This window comes from Phyllobates terribilis, unplaced genomic scaffold, assembly GCF_046119375.1.
Source record: "Phyllobates terribilis strain yellow unplaced genomic scaffold, ASM4611937v1 Scaffold_4396__1_contigs__length_61467, whole genome shotgun sequence".
Taxonomy (NCBI): Eukaryota; Metazoa; Chordata; class Amphibia; order Anura; family Dendrobatidae; genus Phyllobates; species Phyllobates terribilis.
Window position 1 is genome coordinate 56,712 of NW_027367148.1, and position 4,455 is coordinate 61,166.

General features: G+C 35.5%; 1 pseudogene; it reads left to right on the plus strand.

Moving 5' to 3' along the window:
* The first annotated feature begins 393 nt into the window (after window positions 1-393).
* Window positions 394-3,193, plus strand: LOC141249215 (uncharacterized; annotated as a pseudogene).
* The last annotated feature ends 1,262 nt before the right edge of the window (window positions 3,194-4,455 follow it).

Genomic DNA, 4,455 nt, shown 5'->3' on the forward strand with positions numbered 1-4,455 from the left:
ATCATGATCCCTCTTTTTCTGATAAAACATTTAAGGTATGTCTGCTATTTCCTTTTTGAAGTTCCACCCTTTCACTATCACGCACAACAATTGCTCAGTCCTTTTTTTCTTTCTTTTTTGCAGGATGTTTATGAACCCCTTTTTTTACACTCATATCAGACCGCATTATAGAAATGGAAATTATGCACCAGTAAATACCCAATTACATGCAAATTCCTTTAGTTTATTTCAACCCATAGCCTTTCTTTCTCTCTGTTGGAAATTTTGATCCTTTCATGACTCATCCTCTATACGTGGAAATAAATATCCCCTAACTACTTTGAGTGAGACATTATTATTTACCCATTTTGAAGGAAATCTTCACCAATGCAGGAAACATTGTACAATGTGTGGATGGCAACTCTAGAACTTTGGGATTCTGTGATCATGAAGCGGATAAATCTTCAGCAATTTCGACTAGACCTGAACCTGAATGTGGTGTTGAATGAGCAAGTAAGTTCTTTACTGTTCAATATTTGTTAGTACAAGTGGTGAATTTTTTATGTTTGCTATTGCGTATAGCAACTGATGACTCCATTGTTGATTAATGATGTTCAATTGGCCTACCTTGAAGATTGGGCTTTACTAGAGAGAGATCATTCTACATCACTAGCAGGAGCGATCAATGATCTAGAGTCAAGCACAATCCGCCTTCCAATCACTGTTGGTGCAAGGGTATGCATTCTATTTAACTCAAATATTAGATTTATTGGTTGTACTCATTCAAGGAATTTACTTCTTGTATACATGCAGATAATGCTTCTTTAAAGTCTTCTATCAATTCAGCTATCGACATCATGCAGGCAATCATAACACATGTCTAAATTCTGCAGCCATTGGTGCAATATTTGCTGCAACCGACTCTGTATGCACATTGCAGGTTGGTAAACATTTGAAGTCATAATTATGAAAACTTAGTTTTTTGCTATATTGAGAATATAATTAACAGCTCAATTTGTTGGAGAACAGGTCCTTAATCAGGATGAGACACCACTTCTTTACAGTCTGGTGTTTGGGGAAGGTGTTGTAAACGATGCCACTTCAGTTGTGTTGTTTAATGCGATTCAGAATTTTGATCTCTCAAATATCAGTGCCAAGATAACCATGAAGTTTATTGGAAACTTCTTAGAATTATTTTTTGCAAGTACGTCACTCGGTGTAATGGTTAGTGATCCAATATCCTATATACTAATTTAATTGTACAATCCAAAAACTATGGTTGATTCTTCTCCTCAAAACTGATCATATTCTATCTCTGCAGACTCGACTACTTAGTGCATATATCATCAGAAAACTGTATACTGGCAGGTATGTTAGATATTCCATTTCCACATGTTAATGTAGTATTTTTTTTACTTCTCTGAATTATGAGAGTGCTATGAGCGTGTTTAGCTATGAGTTATCTATTGATGAATTTTTTATCAACTCCATTATTCACTTGCTTAAAACGTTTATTTTATATCGTAAGCATTCAACTGACCGGGAAGTTGCTCTTGTGATTCTCATGGCTTAATTTTCTTACATGCTTGCGGAAGTAAGATCCTATAAAATCCCATTTTTGTACCATTTTTTCCTAGTGCAAAGTTGCACTATGTTAAATGTTAATGGTTTTATGATCATGAAATCTTATGCAGCTATGAAATGACAGCTCAAAATGATGCCTTGAAAGTTGAAAACTGATATTTTGAAATTGCAGCGTTAGTAATCTTTCGGGGTTTCATTATAGTTTTTTGCTTGCAGTTGTTCTATTTAAGTGGCATCCTTACAGTGTTCTTCTGTGGAATTGTGATGTCCCACTACACATGGCATAATGTCACAGAAAGTTCAAGAATCACTACAAAGTAGGAATTTCTATTATATATAATATGTTTGGGCGCTCATTAGTCTTTTTTGTATTTTCTACATGACTAATTATACTAATGAATGCAGGCATGCATTTTCTACGCTGTCATTTGTTGCGGAAACATTCATCTTTCTGTATGTGGGTATGGATGCATTGGATATGGACAAGTGGAGATTTGTTCATGATATGTAAGTGTGACATTCAGTTTGTTCCGTTTTGGACTCAATCTTACTCAACCCAATCTTGTTTGAATTTTGGCAGTCCTGGAAGATTGATTGTTGTGAGTTCAATATTGCTGTTTCTAGTGATGGTTGGACGAGCAGCTCTTGTCTTCCCACTGTCATTCGTAAGAAATTTGACCAAAAAAGCTGGTTCCTAGAAAATAAGCATCAGACAGCAAGTAAACTTCTTCTTCTTTCCCCATCTCTCATTCATTTTGTGTTTTTAATGACGCCTAAAGAATGAAGGCCTTATTTTTATAGGTGATTATATGGTGGGCTGGTTTTATGAGAGGCGCTGTCTCCATGGCTCTTGCTCATTCAAGAAACTGGATGTGGTATATTATGGCATTTATATGTAACCAAGAGGATATATCTCAACCGTTACTCGAAGTCTTTCTGCAAAATTTCCAAAATAAAGGGGAGGTAAGTCAGTTACCTGAATAATATTGAGGAATTGATGCATTTCTTGATGTTAATTATTTTGTTGACTTTGGATTAAGGGCTCTCAATCAGCTTCATATCAACTTGCTTTGAAGCTCATCCAGAGCTGTGCAGAAAGAATGAAGCCTGCTATTTGTGGATTTTTAACATCTTGCATGTTGGAGAGAGATAGTACGCAGAGTGGTCTTAGAGGATCTTATCATGATATAATATATGGAATATATTGTGTTGCACCTGATATGCTTGTTGCAATCATCCCCCACATTATCGAAGAATTAGTGGTATGCTATAAAAACACATTTCTACTAAGTTAACAATATTTTCTGACTGAGTATGTTGTTTATGTCTTTGATCTTCTTGGTTATGACTATATTCCCTTTTGATTTTTGAAAACAGATTGATCAGGTAGATGTACGAATAAAAGCTCTCAATGTGACTGAGTATCCTGCTGAACTTATTGTATGTGCCACTGAACGCCTTCGTGATAAGATGGTAATTTACTTTTTGATTTATCAAGGAGTATAATTTTTCCAGCTGATAGCAACGAAATGTTGGACTTAAGGAATGTGGCAGCAAGGTCTTCGCCTTTGGTACTTGGTTATTCCTTTCCTTAATTATTTCATGCTGAAATTAGATAGGATTTAAGTAGCCTGTGACTTTTCATGACTAAGTTAGCATACTTCTTCCTGGGTTTTGCAATGATAGTACATTTTATATGCAAGTATGTATTTCTTATTCCGTTTCATATATTTGCATGTTCCTTTCCTTCTTTTGAAATGCGGGTGTCTGTCATAGAGGGCAATAGATTTCCAGGGGCTGGTTAGGTCATTTAAGTTAGGAAGAAACCAACACTTATGCTTTTTGTGATCGAATACTTGTAATTATATGATATTACTACTCTTTTGCAGGTAATTTGATATGCATCTTGGAAAAATGACAAGAACAAAAGCAATCGATCACATGGACTAGTTTCTTCTACAAATTCTAACACTATTAGCATGCTGTTTTTGCTTATTAAAATTGCTTGTTTAGTTATGTAGTGACCAATACTATTTAGTTTTCTTTTTCTTTAATAATGGATTGTACTCATTTTTGTTTCAAACAAGTGTTATAGTCTAATGAAATCTAAATATTATGTTTTGATTTTTTGACTTAAGTACGTCATTGTGATGTATATTCTGCGACCAAAAAAAGAAAACACACTATCAAATAAAAGGTGTAACAGATTTGCAACTACGGTGTATATCATTCCCACAAAACAAAATTCATGGGGTATAAAGAATATACCTCGGATTATATGACAAGAAAATACCCCGGACTATTTAGGTTTACCTCGGATTAAATGGCAAGAATATACTACGGTGTATATTCCATATACCTCGGATTATATGGAAAAGGTGTATTTAGCGTTAACACATATACCCCGGACATCCAATTCACCGGTGTATATTGCAACCAAATACCCCGGATAAATGAAAGAAAAAACACCGGTTTAGTTGTATATCCGAGGTATATACAATGAATATATCTCGGACACCTTTTTTGGCTCTAATGTGCAATGGAAAGGATAGAGAACATACCCCGGGCGTAGATTTGTAATTAACCGAGGTATATAGCATATGACTATATATCTCTATGAGATATACACCGAAGCCGATCCGGGTTATATGTGGTCAAACGCCCGGGATATTTGACTCTTTTTGTAGTAGTGGTTGGAGTGAATTCAAGATCAATTGTCTCGCCTTAGCGTTCTTCTCCATCATCGCATACTCGATTGGACCCTAGGGCTTTTCATCGGTCACTTTAGGCACCTTTTTCACCTTTTTCAGTTATATTCTAACATTAATAATACGTCTGTTGGATGTAATTCTTGGTCATAGCCATCCACCACTCGAGCTCTCCTTCGATGAG